This window comes from Ranitomeya variabilis, chromosome 3 (genome assembly GCF_051348905.1).
Source record: "Ranitomeya variabilis isolate aRanVar5 chromosome 3, aRanVar5.hap1, whole genome shotgun sequence".
NCBI classification, from domain to species: Eukaryota; Metazoa; Chordata; class Amphibia; order Anura; family Dendrobatidae; genus Ranitomeya; species Ranitomeya variabilis.
Window position 1 is genome coordinate 678150659 of NC_135234.1, and position 14153 is coordinate 678164811.

Here is a 14153-nt window from a genome sequence, read left to right on the forward strand (position 1 = left end):
TCTCTCCCTATCGCGGTACCTTTGAAGTGTCTCCGAGAGATTCAGTCAATCATTTCCAAATTTATATGGAATGGAAAGAGACCCCGTGTCAAACAAAACATAATGTGTTTACACAGAAAGTATGGAGGCATGTCAATGCCTAGTCTCTTGACATATTTCAAAGCAGCCCAAATAGCTCAATTGTCCAAACTATCACCTAACAGTAATACTCCTAGGTGGGTGCAATTAGAATCTTACTTCCTGCAGCCTTATTCACTTTGTGGCCTCTTGTGGTCCACGGTGAGACTCCCGCCGGACATTCAGGTCATAGCTCCCTTTTCCGCTCTCTCTCTGATCATATGGAGAAAGGAGAGATTCAAGCACAATCTTCAATCTAAATTTTCACCCCTTACATCATTGTTTCGTAATCCTATGTTTCAGCCGGGGTTAGAGCCTGCATTGTTCTCCTGGTGGATCGGGAAGGGGATTACCATGCTAAAACACCTTTGCTCCCCTTTCAATATTTTACTCACTAAGCAAGAATTTATACAATGTCATAGTCCCCCAACTGGAGAGGCTATGCGTATCAATCAAGTTTTTCATTTTGCCAGTCAGCATCTGTCACGTGGGACCCCTTTTCGGCTCACTGGTTTTGAACAAAGGTATTCTGGAAACCCTATGGGTAATGGGATAATCTCACTAATATATTCCACGATGAATGCCGCTCATACATCAGAGAAATTAAATTATATGCTGCAATGGGAGAATGACTTGGAGCTCGTCCTGCCCCTGGAGACGTGGCATAAATGCAGTGAAACCATGTCTAGAGGTAGTCATCAAACATCTCTGACTGAAACATCACTTAAGGTGTTACATAGGGCATATTATGTACCAACCAAATTGCATGCCATTTGTCCGCACATCTCTAAAGATTGCTTTAGGGGTTGTAATATCCCTGGGGATATGCTCCACATTTGGTGGAAATGTCCGATCGTTGAGAAATTATGGCAAGAAGTTAATTCAATTATTATCCAATTATTTGGTAAACCAATTATAATGGACCCCACAGTACTCCTATTGGGAAAGATGCCACATGGATTCTCGAAGAGTCTTTGGAGATTAGCGAATACATTGTGCATGGCAGCTAAAATTCATATAGCTTCTAAATGGAGAACTCAGACACTGTCCATTTCAATGGTGAGAGACAGAATGAATGAAATTTTAATGTGCGAGAGAATCCAAGCAACTAGATGTGATGACATGGATGCCTTTTTTCGAATCTGGAGCCCTTGGCTCGATCTCGACTCTAGCACCCCCCTGACTCGAACCCTCCTTCTGTCTCCATGAATTTCTTACATCTTATATCTGTAAAAGCTTATTAACATTATTAGTATATTGCGACAAATCAGCACTCACCTAATTATCAACATCTGATGACATGACATGTTGGATTTCCCCCATAATTGGTAAAACGAAGTGATGTTATCCCCCTTGTTGTTCCTATCCCTAGTCTGTCCTGTCTTGTCTTTCTAGTTTGGTTTATATGATCGACCTTTATTGATATGGTTACTTTTACATTTTTGTCACGATGCTCTACAAATAACTATATCTTTTTTACATGGAAGGTCGTTTTTGTTATATATTGCTATGAAAACTTTAAATAAACATATTGAAACAAAAAAAAGAAATACAGCTGTGTTCAACGTGTTCCAGTGTATTTCATTCCATGTCGTACACAGATTTGTAGAATGCACGTGAAAGAGGGTGACCGGGATGGTCATGTGCTTCTCCCTTGATTAGAAAAATGGTTCTAACCTGTGTATACGAAAAAGTGTTCTATTATGCATAGAACCTTATATGGTTAATGTATTGCTATAATATGTGGATGAGTCAATCAGTTCTGTTAAATGTATTAGATATAGGGAATGGAGAAGATTAGTACATAGGACATAGGCTAAGATTTAGCTATAAGAATAGGATTGGTTATAGTGCAGTAGTGGGCACAATAAGTTCAGGAAGTTGACAGGTTTAGGATAGAAACAGTTAGACTAAGTTCGTACTTGGGATTTTTGCTGCGTTTTTATGCTAATTTTCAGCTCCTTTTTACAGTACCAGCAAAGCCTATGAGATTTCAGAAATCTCATGCACACATTGTTTTTTGTAATCAGTATTTTGTGCTTTGCTTTTGCCTTCAGTGTTTTTCACCCATTGAATTGAATGGAAAAAAAAAACTGCATGAAAAAAAAACGCACCAAAACCGCACTAAAAATGCCACCAAAAAAAGCAGCAAAACCTGCGTTTTTGCCTCAGCTTCTTTCCCACCAAGCGCTCAGGTTTTGTTGCAGAAAAAAAAGCAGCTAAAATGTCCAGTGTGAACTTAGCCTTAATGTGTTCAGGAACAGCTCTAGTGTGGAAGGGGCAGGGCCAGTTAACAAGAAGAACACTTACTGGTTAGTGCAGGCAGAGGAAGAGATTGGATGGAGAGATAGCAGTAGTTGGAGGTCTAAGGTCACGAGGAGCATGGGCTGTTCAGCAGCAAGAGAACATCAGTCATAAACTCGGAGTAGACATTCCTGGAATGTTCAGGGCCTACGGTCCAAATTAGGCACTGAGAAGAATACATCAATAACTTACTAGGAGAGGAAATCAGATAAGGAATCGCATAAGGGAGCTGGGACAGGACTCATGGAAGATGTAGAGCTGGACGGAGTATCCCAGAGCAGCATAAAATTGAAAGTTTCCAGCATCTGCAGTAGTATGGAAAAATGTTAAAACATGACATTTAATGCATAAATTTAAAAATCTGTAAGAACAAATATGTTTATAAAAAGGAGTGGGGAGTGGAGATGAGGGAGGAAAATACAAGGGGGGACACAAGTTTATTTGTTTTGAGCAAAAAGCTCTTAGTCCTGACCCAGAGGAAGTTGGATGGGGAATTGCATAAGGGAGTTGGGACGGAACTCATGGAAGCTCCAGAGCCGGATGTAGTATCCCAGTGGCCAAAGATGCCAGAGAGGAAAGAGATAGCTCAGGGCGAGCAAACAGCAGACATCAGAATGTGCTGTGCTATGAACTTTGAAAACGGAAAAGCTTGTGCCCAATACTGCGTGTTTCAATAAGATGAAAATGGACAGTTAAGTAAACTTTTTTTATTATAAAATGAATTTGATGTCCCCTAATGAGTGTGCGGCAGTTCCTGAAGTTGAAGAACGGGAGACAGCAGAGGCCTGCGACCAAAACGTGAGTGTTACGCACCACATGCATAGCACAGGAGAACCGGGACATTGTTTATTTGTAGGGTACAAGGGTGTGGGAATACAGCAGCCCCACTCCCATGACTACTGCCCTATGCACCTTACCCACGGCATAGATACATTTGAGTAAAAATATTTCCCAGGATCTCCCCTGCTTTAAACTGTAAGGCCATGTTCACAATATTTGGTGACTTTTTCACCTCAGTATTTGTAAGCCAAAACCCAGAGTGGGTGAAAAATCCAGAAATGGTGACATGTTTCTATTATACTTTTCCTCTGATTGTTCCACTCCTGGTTTTGGCTTAAAAATACTGTGGTAAAAAACTCAACAAATACTCAAAGTGTACAAAACCTGCAAGAAGCAAAATAAACATAAATCCTACTGTGACTAAATAAGTGTGTAAATAAGTAAAAAGCAAAAATGCATTTAAATAATAGTAATACTGTTTTTGATCAAAAATAGCATAAAAGCCATTCATCCTTCGTCAAGGTGACCCTGATCGGGACGGTCCTAAGCTGTCAAATATTAAAATACTCGAAGTATGCACATGGGCTTAGGTTATGTGAACATGACATCTTTTTCAGATGGATCCTCTCCGTAATCTTCTTGAAAATCACTAAATATATGCTAAAAAGAATGAACATATGGTTTTACATCAAAAAACGACTTGTTCATATGTTCAATCTATTCAGATTCTTTTCACCACTTAAGGTTTCACAAAGCACTTAAAAAAGTTACCTGGCCATTCTTCAGGCAGCTTCCATAGTTTTATACAATTTAGAAAAAACACCAGTGGCCAAAAATGTTGCAAAAAGTGTGCAGGAATTGACTAAAAAGATGTGAAAAAAGAGGCTTTAAGGAAAAAGACACTGACGTGTCCTGAAGCATCTTATTCTTGAAAAACCTGGTGGACTCACACACATCTAATAGACGTTGTGTGCATATACCCCTAAGATGGGGTTACTCGGTGACATGAGTAAGGATGGTGAACTGTGCGGTCACGTTCCTGATCCTAAAGACACCAATCGTGTTGTGTTATTATTAATATTATTTTACATTTATATAGCGCCATTTATTCCATGGTGCTTTACCCCACTGATACTACAAAACCTTTGGACTGTGAAAAGCGACTGGTCGTCCCTTATCTATTCAGGGCACAATTATTGAGAATTGCTCATGAAATTCCTTTGGCTGGACACCTGAGAGTACAAAAGACTAAAGGTAGGTAGTATAAGATAGTGACTGAAATTTAGGTAGAGACATTAGGGTAAGTTAGAGTTAAAGGGAACCTGTCACCAGGTTTGACCGATATGAGATAAGACCACCACCTTTCAGGCCTGATATACTGTACAGCATTCTATAATGCTGTATATCTGCCCTCAACCATACCTGCAAGATAAACACCTTTTATTATACTCGCTTGTGGGGTGATCCGGTCCAATGGGTGTCGCTAGTCTTGGTCCATCGCCTGCCTTCTTCCTGCGATGCCATTTTCCTTCTTGCTTTGTGTGGATGATGCATCCCTACATCATCCACACAGTTTCCCAGGCATCACGCTCCTGCACAGGCATACTTTAAAAAAAAACGCTTGGCCTGCTACAGGTGACTATTTTTTTTATTAACAAAATATTGTTTCAAATTTTCAAGGAAACTTGGTTTTCAGAGACCTAGCAATTAAAAAATGCATAAAGCATAATGCATAATCCATAACAGACTGTGCCTGTTGCTGGAGCACAAGAAACACGCCCATCCTCGACACATAGCTTCTTGTCCCACTTCGCAGGGAGGCACGAGACACCACTTCTGAAGCCAGAGCAGTGCAAACAGGTGGTTGGTTGGATATTAGATGCTTTCAGCATGCTTGCCAGCACCACCCAGTCTTCCACACGGTCCAGTCTGCATCACTTAATCTTCACCCTGATCCTCCTTCTTCCCACCATGACGAGTCCCAGGAGACCAGTGATCCCACACTAGGAAACTCAGAGGAGCTCTTTACATCATCATTTCTTGATTGTTGCCTCTCACCCTGCATGTTCCAAGAGGGAAAGGAGGACATGCTGTTTAGTGATGTACAAAACTGGGATTGTCCACTTAGTGACCGACACATGGACAAGCACTTGTGGCCAAGGATGCTACATTTTCCTGATGGCACACTGGGTGAACATTGTGGAGGCCTTGGCTGAGCCCCACCCTGGCATGGCACATGTGCTACCGATGCTGAGAATTGCTGGCCCTACTTCTGTCAGTGCTTCCTCCACCTCCTTACACCACCTCCTGCAATTTCATGCATGCTGGGGTTACAGTCTGTCCGCAAAATGAATGTTTGAACTAAGTTTTTTTGGCATTAAGCACTTTATGCACTAAGCCCCCTTTTTTGGAGTCTTTAACACATTTCATGAACAATTTAAAAAAATAAAAAAAAATAAAAATGTCTTTTATTGGACAGAACTGTATTCACTGGCATCCATGAGAAGAATTTAGACATTAGACTACTACTTTATGTCATGTGCGTTATACTATAATGCATAGGTGGCCCAGTTTTTTCCTTGTTTGAACATATCCCCTCTTTGGAGGTTTATTCCCACCCTGTTTTTTATTTTCAGTTTTCTTTTTCATTCTATGCAACTTTTGTAATCATGTATTAATAAACTAACAATTTTAAAGTTACCGCTGGAATCACTCTGTATCCTTAGGCGGTAAAGTACCGCTAGTTTGGAAGGTGTGAGTTCTGATTTTGGAGTGTCTAGCATCAAAATGTTTTTTGGACCAATTTTTTTTGAATTACCATTAAAATGCACCCAAGAAGATGTAATAACCTATGGGTGATGAGCAATGAAATACCGATAAAATTTGAACAAGTTTTTTGAGGGTTATATACCAATAAAATGTACCCAAGAAGATGTAATACCCTATGAGCAAGCAATATAATACCAATACATTTTTAACACTTTTTTTGAGTGTTATATACCAACAAAATGTACCAAAGAAGATATAATACCCTATGGGTGAGCAATATAATACTGATACATTTTTAACAAGTTTTTGGAGGCTTTTATAACAACGAAATGGACTCCAGACCACAGAATAGTCTAAAGGGGAGCAATATAATACCGATACATTTTTTAAAAAGTTTTTTGGGGCTTACAGTGGGAAAAAAAGTATTTAGTCAGTCTCCAATTGTACAAGTTCTCCCACTTAAAATGATGAGAAAGTCCTGTAATTGACATCATAGGTAGACTATAACTATGAGAGTCAAAATGAGAAAACAAATCCAGAAAATCACCTTGTCTGATTTGGCAAGATTTATTTTGCAAATGATGGTGGAAAATAAGTATTTGGTCACCTAAAAACATGCAAGATTTCTGGATTTCACAAACCTGTAACTTCTTTAAGAGGCCCCTCTGTCCTCCACTCATTGCCTGTAGTAATGGTACCTGTTTGAACTTGTTATCAGTATAAAAGACACCTGTCCACAACCTCAAACTGTCACACTCCAAATTCCACAATGGTGAAGACCAAAGAGCTGTCGAAGGACACCAGAAGCAAAATTGTAGCCCTGCACCAGGCTAGGAAAACTGAATCTGCTATAGGCAAGCAGCTTGGTGTGATTAAATCAACTGTGGGAGCAATAATAAGAAAATGGAAGACATACAAGACCACTGATAATCTCCCTCGATCTGGGGCTCCACGCAAGATCTCACCCCGTGGTTTCAAAATGATCACAAGAACAGTGAGTAAAAATCCCAGAACCACACGAGGGGACCTATTGAATGACCTGCATAGAGCTGGGACCACATTATCAAAGGCTACTATCAGTAACACACTACGCCACCAGGGACTCAGATCCTGCAGTGGCAGACGTGTCCCTCTGCTTAAGCCAGTACATGTCCTGGCCCATCTGAAGTTTGCTAGAGATCATTTGGATTATCCAGAACAATATTGGGAAAATGTCATATGGTCTGATGAAACCAAAGTAGAACTGTTTGGTAGAAACAAAACTCATCGTGTTTGGAGGAGGCAGAATGCTGAGTTGCATCCAAAGAACACCATACCTACTGTGAAGCATGGGGGTGGCAACATCATGCTTTTGCGGCTGTTTCTCTGCAAAAGCACCAGGACGACTGATCCATGTGCATGAAAGAATGAATGTATCGTGAGATTTTGAGTGCAAACCTTCCATCAGCAAGGGCATTGAAGATGAAATGTGGATGGGTCTTTCAGCATGGTAATGATCCCAAGCACACCACCAGGGCAATGAAGGACTGGCATCATAAGAAGCATATGAAGGTCCTGGAGTGACCTAGCCAGTCTCCAGATCTCAACCCTATGGAAAACCTTTGGAGGGAGTTGAAAGTCCATGTTGCTGTCACGGGGGTACCGGGTAGACTACAGCTGATTACCCGGGCCCCTGCAATATCCCTCAAACTAGGGAAACCATGTCTGTCCCTCTCCCAGAGTTTACACTGAAGGTGTGCATGTCTGGGCCGCCAGGCCTGGCCCTGACTCCTGTTTCAGTACTAAGCTGAAACCTCCACCCGCCACCCAGTGATAAGACCTCACACCAACCCCTACAGAAAGCACAGACAGGGAAAACTAAAAACGCACCACGCCGCAGACACACAGGAAAACACTATAATATGCAGAGGGCAAAACAATACAAATATAGGAAGGAGAAATATAACGAAGGATAATACACCACCAGATACGATATTTCCTCTCCTAGACCACCACTCCAGACCGAGATCACCAGGCACAAGACTCAAGCTATAATCGGCGACGCCCAAAGCCCAGCAAAACTATTTAAAGGCAATGGGCGTGACTAAGCCTCCAACCCGAGAACCAGCCAGATTAACCCCGGACAATCTGGATCAATCTAGCCGGCGCCACTGAGCATATAGTGGACGAATGAGGAATTACCGCTGTCTGTCGGACGCCCTAGTGTGAACAGCGTCCGACATGACAGTTGCCCAGCGACAGTTCCAAAACATCATTGCAGCGCCCCCACTGCCGCAGGGCTGAGGGGTATCCGGTACCGGGCCTCTGAGTCTATGTTCTGGGGTTGTCACGGTGGCTAGACCCGGTCCGTGACCCTGCTGAGGGGCGCCCAAATAATAGGTGTGGATGGTGGTGGTAGTGCGGTGCAGTACCGGTCGCAGTAAATAACGAGGACACCAGATTGCAGTCTCTTTACCTCTTTACTGAAGGCTTCAGGGTCCTCAGTCCGGAATACGGTTAACCAGGCTGCGCAAGTCCGGCCGGTCCGATGGCACCTCCAGAGTTCCCTTTGCAGGTGGAAATCTGTGCCTACCTTCTAGCGCTTGTGTGTTGCGGTCCTCCCCTGTTGTGCTTACGGGATAGTCCCCACAACTGTTGTGTCTGTTTCTCGTGTTCCCTCACAACTGTATTTTGATGTTCTTCTTCGTCCCCCAGATGATATGGCTAGGACGCACCCGTATGACGGGTAGGCTCGGAGCTCTTCCTGGACCCTAGTGTCGCCCTTCTCCTAGTATGCCCCCATGTCTTCATAGGTGATTGGTGTGAGACAGCCCGCCTATAGCTGACTGTCCTGCCGTAGGTCTGAAGTATTGCTTGGAGCCTGATACTTCCTCGGCGTTCCGGCCACCGGCTACGCGCCTCAGTAGAATGTTGCCTCGATCTTACAGCACGACTCCTACTGGTATTTCTCCTTGTTGCGTTGATCTCGTTTCTCACTCAGCACAATATACCTCGCTTCTTGTCCTTTCTTAGGGTACCGCCGCGATCAAGTGCAGGCGCGGTCCCGTAACGTTCTCTCTGGTTGCTCTGGAGCGCCATTACTCACAGGAGCTTATCCTATACCACGCGCTATGTAAGCTGATACCTTTTCCTTCACAGCAATCCGTCTGAGGAAGGTCTAAGTTATTGACCGAAACGTCATATGAATGAATTTTGGATTGCATCTGAATAAATCTTAATTGCAGACATTTTTTTGAGTGCCGGAGTTTTTTGATTATATGTTGAAGGGGGTGGTATCCCTCTCCGAGCACCACCTGATTACAGAGTGACGTGTACTATATTGTTATATGCTCTCTGGTTGCTAGGCCTCTGTCAGGATCCCACCCCTGACAGGGACCCCTCTGAATCTTCCCCCTACAACACCCTCTGCCACAAGGTGTTGCCTGGTTCCAACCCAGTCAGCTTTCTGATCTAACTTCCTATCTAACCCCCAGTATTACCAGACTGTGAGGAGTGGCCTAATGCATAGTGCCCTTAGCTCCCCCTGGAGGCCAGACTGTGAAATGTATTGGTGTCTGTGATACCTGGTCAGATGAACTCCTTCAGTGCCATCAGACGTACCATAGCCCCCCTTAGCGGCGGAGCTCCAGTACTGCAACGACCAGGACTCTGGGGCGCTGCACTCCCCCCCGGTTAAATCCAGTACTCCTGGACTGGGAAGAAAACAATAATACATGTCAGCAAAAAGACATACAATTTTGAAAATGCAAGTACAAGTAAACTTTTTAACAGAGCTTCCCTTTATGGGAGGTGAGGACACTTGAACGTTACAAACATGGTTAAATACTTTAAATAACATACTATAAATAACTTTTCTTACCCAACCGGGTATTCTACTAAGTGCAAAATTTTTGAACAATAATTTTACTTTGCCTTTAAGGATGTACTCGCTGAATCCACTAAATACCTTCTTATAAAACATTATAAGGCTAATCAACTTTTCTACATTCTCCTTCTTTACATCTGCAGGACCGCCTGTCCTATCTGCTCCAGGCCTACTGCCTCTCCTTTCTGTTATAGGACTGCCCCTTTCTGCCCGGGCCTACTGCCTTTGCTACTATACACAGTATAGAACGTATCATCCATCTCTCAGTTCAGGATTACTGAGCCATCTCTGTATGGCTCCTAGGAGGACTCACTGACTTAAGGTACCTTCACACGAAGCGACGCTGCAGCGATAGCGACAGCGATGCCGATCGCTGCAGCGTCGCTGTTTGATCGCTGGGGAGCTGTCACACAGACCGCTCTCCAGCGACCAACGATGCGGAGGTCCCCGGGTAACCAGGGTAAACATCGAGTTGCTAAGCGCAGGGCCGCGCTTAGTAACCCGATGTTTACCCTGGTTACCAGCGTAAAAGTAAAAAAAACAAACAGTACATACTCACCTGCGCGTCCCCCAGCGTCTGCTTCCTGACACTGACTGAGCTCCGGCCCTAACAGCACAGCGGTGACGTCACCGCTGTGCTTTCACTTTCACTTTAGGGCCGGCGCTCAGTAAGTGTCAGGAAGCAGACGCTGGGGGACGCGCAGGTGAGTATGTACTGTTTGTTTTTTTTACTTTTACGCTGGTAACCAGGGTAAACATCGGGTTACTAAGCGCGGCCCTGCGCTTGGTAACCCGATGTTTACCCTGGTTACCAGTGTAAAACATCGCTGGTATCGTTGCTTTTGCTTTCAAACACAACGATACACGGCGATCGGACGACCAAATAAAGTTCTGGACTTTATTCAGCGACCAGCGACATCACAGCAGGATCCTGATCGCTGCTGCGTGTCAAACTAAACGATATCGCTAGCGAGGACGCTGCAACGTCACGGATTGCTAGCGATATCGTTACAAAGTCGTTTCGTGTGAAGGTACCTTAACCCCGTACGGGTTCACTTTCTGTCCTCATTCTTTTATCAACATCATTAAACATTTCTCACAATAAACTAGTTAGTTACATTTAACTTTTACATATCAGCATTATTAGTACTTTCTTTCAAAACATCATCATTCTTTAAGTGCTTTTGATGAACATCCCCTTTAAGAAGGGACTAAGTCTCTAAGAGGTAGTGCAACTTCTCAAGCTGCAAGTCTGTTCGCAGTAAGGACTCCGGTGCTGGTTCCAAGACCAGTGTCTTCGCAAAGAGTCCTTTCCTTGTGTAAAACCAGTAGAGGGCACCTTTAAGAAGGTGCAAACTATGTACAAAAAGTTTGTAATCATGCATTGTTCATGATTCAGCAGTTCTTGATAACTTGTGCAAACAGGTAGAAAACAAAAAGTAAAAAGCAATAGGGATCCCGGGTAAACAAAGGGATCCCTTTAAGAGTTAACCCTGGTCGGGTTGTAGCAAACGGGAAACAAACAATCAACTATTTACATAATGAAGCATTCTTGCTTACTCAGTTTTCTGGCTGCGCAGGGGGCGGCCTCCTTCCGGTCCTCACCAGGCCGACGGGTCGCGGTGGCGTGACAAGGACCGGTCCTGGATTCAGCAACGACAGGATTCCTCGTCGGGACACCCTCCTCCACAGGGTATAGGTCACTGCGTCACCAGGCTCCAGGTCGCAATCGTACCTTCCCCAGCAGGGCTCCACTTCTTCTCGATCAACACGGACCTGTAGTGGCTCCCCGATCTCTTGGATAACTCCCCTTCCTTTCCGGGAGTTGAAGGACACCACAACACCCCAGTGTGATGGCGGGGTCTCTTCGACGCTCGTCAGATCGACCTGGGCCACAGGCTGGGGTCTGTTCCGCCAGGCTGTCATCAGGCACCGCAGGTGTTCTACCTCCGGCAGGATCCTCAGGCCCTGCGCCTGTAGCTCACACTCTGCCGCGCCCAGGATGGAGGAAGCAGGGGACACCGGAGTTAGGCGGACCTCCGTGGGCTGACCCAGTCGAGCGATCACGTGTGCGTCGGCCTCAAGGCGATGTGCTATCTGCCGGGCCTCGGCTGCGGCCACACACTCATCAGACGGCGGCCAGTTGGGTCTGCCCATTGGTAGCTCCGTAAGGGCCAGTCCCTGCAACGATGGTGCATCTGGGGCTGTGTCGGGTGGTGCAGCCTCATGCTGGGTCGGGTCGTCCCCACGCGGTGCTCCCGGCGTCGCCATCTTTACTTCCTCTCCAGTGTCTTCTTCCCACGGTCTCTTTCGTGGGCGGCCCCGTCTCCATGGTCTCCACCCTCCAAAGAGGATGAGAAGGCGGACCTCGGCTGTTGACGGACACGTCCTCAGGATGCAAAAATGTTTAGACTGGGCGGCCATCGTCTTTCGCGCTCTTCAGCTGGTTTACGCCCACTTCCACGCCCCTCTTCTCCTCCTGCGCTCTCCTCAGCGCTGTAATGGCGGCTGGTTTTGGCGGCAAATGGCAATCCACAGTCTTTGCAATAAGTCACAGTCCAAGTATAATAAATCACAGTTCCAAGGCACACATGACCCGATTCTTCAGGCTTAAGTAGATCCTGTTCGTGACGCCAAGTTTGCAGCGCCCCCACTGCCGCAGGGCCGAGGGGTACCCGGTACCGGGCTTCTGAGTCTATGTTCTGGGGTTGTCACGGTGGCTAGACCCGGTCCGTGACCCTGCTGAGGGGCGCCCAAATAATAGGTGTGGATGGTGGTGGTAGTGCGGTGCAGTGCCGGTCGCAGTAAATAACGAGGACACCAGATTGCAGTCTCTTTACCTCTTTACTGAAGGCTTCAGGGTCCTCAGTCCGGAATACGGTTAACCAGGCTGCGCAAGTCCGGCCGGTCCGATGGCACCTCCAGAGTTCCCTTTGCAGGTGGAAATCTGTGCCTACCTTCTAGCGCTTGTGTGTTGCGGTCCTCCCCTGCTGTGCTTACGGGATAGTCCCCACAACTGTTGTGTCTGTTTCTCGTGTTCCCTCACAACTGTATTTTGATGTTCTTCTTCGTCCCCCAGATGATATGGCTAGGACGCACCCGTATGACGGGTAGGCTCGGAGCTCTTCCTGGACCCTAGTGTCGCCCTTCTCCTAGTATGCCCCCCATGTCTTCATAGGTGATTGGTGTGAGACAGCCCGCCTATAGCTGACTGTCCTGCCGTAGGTCTGAAGTATTGCTTGGAGCCTGATACTTCCTCGGCGTTCCGGCCACCGGCTACGCGCCTCAGTAGAATGTTGCCTCGATCTTACAGCACGACTCCTACTGGTATTTCTCCTTGTTGCGTTGATCTCGTTTCTCACTCAGCACAATATACCTCGCTTCTTGTCCTTTCTTAGGGTACCGCCGCGATCAAGTGCAGGCGCGGTCCCGTAATGTTCTCTCTGGTTGCTAGGCCTCTGTCAGGATCCCACCCCTGACAGGGACCCCTCTGAATCTTCCCCCTACAACACCCTCTGCCACAAGGTGTTGCCTGGTTCCAACCCAGTCAGCTTTCTGATCTAACTTCCTATCTAACCCCCAGTTTTACCAGACTGTGAGGAGTGGCCTAATGCATAGTGCCCTTAGCTCCCCCTGGAGGCCAGACTGTGAAATGTATTGGTGTCTGTGATACCTGATCAGATGAACTCCTTCGGTGCCATCAGACGTACCATAGTCCATAGCCCCCCTTAGCGGCGGAGCTCCAGTACTGCAACGACCAGGACTCTGGGGCGCTGCATCATTGCTCTAGAGGAGATCTGCCTGCATGGAGGAATGGGCCAAGAGACCACCAACAGTGTATGCCAACCTTTTGAAGACTTACAGAAAACGTTTGACCTCTGTCATTGCCAAAAACGGATATATAACAAAATATTGAGATGAACTTTTGTTAATGACAAAATACACTGTGTGCAGAATTATTAGGCAAGTAGTATTTTGATCACATGATACTTTTTATACATGTTGCCCTACTCCAAGCTGTTCAGGCTTGAAAGCCAACTACCAATTAAGTAAATCAGGTGATGTGCATCTCTGTAATGAGGAGGGGTGTTGTCTAATGATGGATGCAGCAGTCTTGAAATTGCCAAACTTTTGAAGCGTGATCACGGAACAATCAAGCGTTTTATGGCAAATAGCCAACAGGGTCGCAAGAAGCGTGTTGGGCAAAAAAGGTGCAAAATAACTGCCCATGAATTGAGGAAAATCAAGCGTGAAGCTGCCAAGATGCCATTTGCCACCAGTTTTGCCATATTTCAGAGCTGCAACATTACTGGAGTAA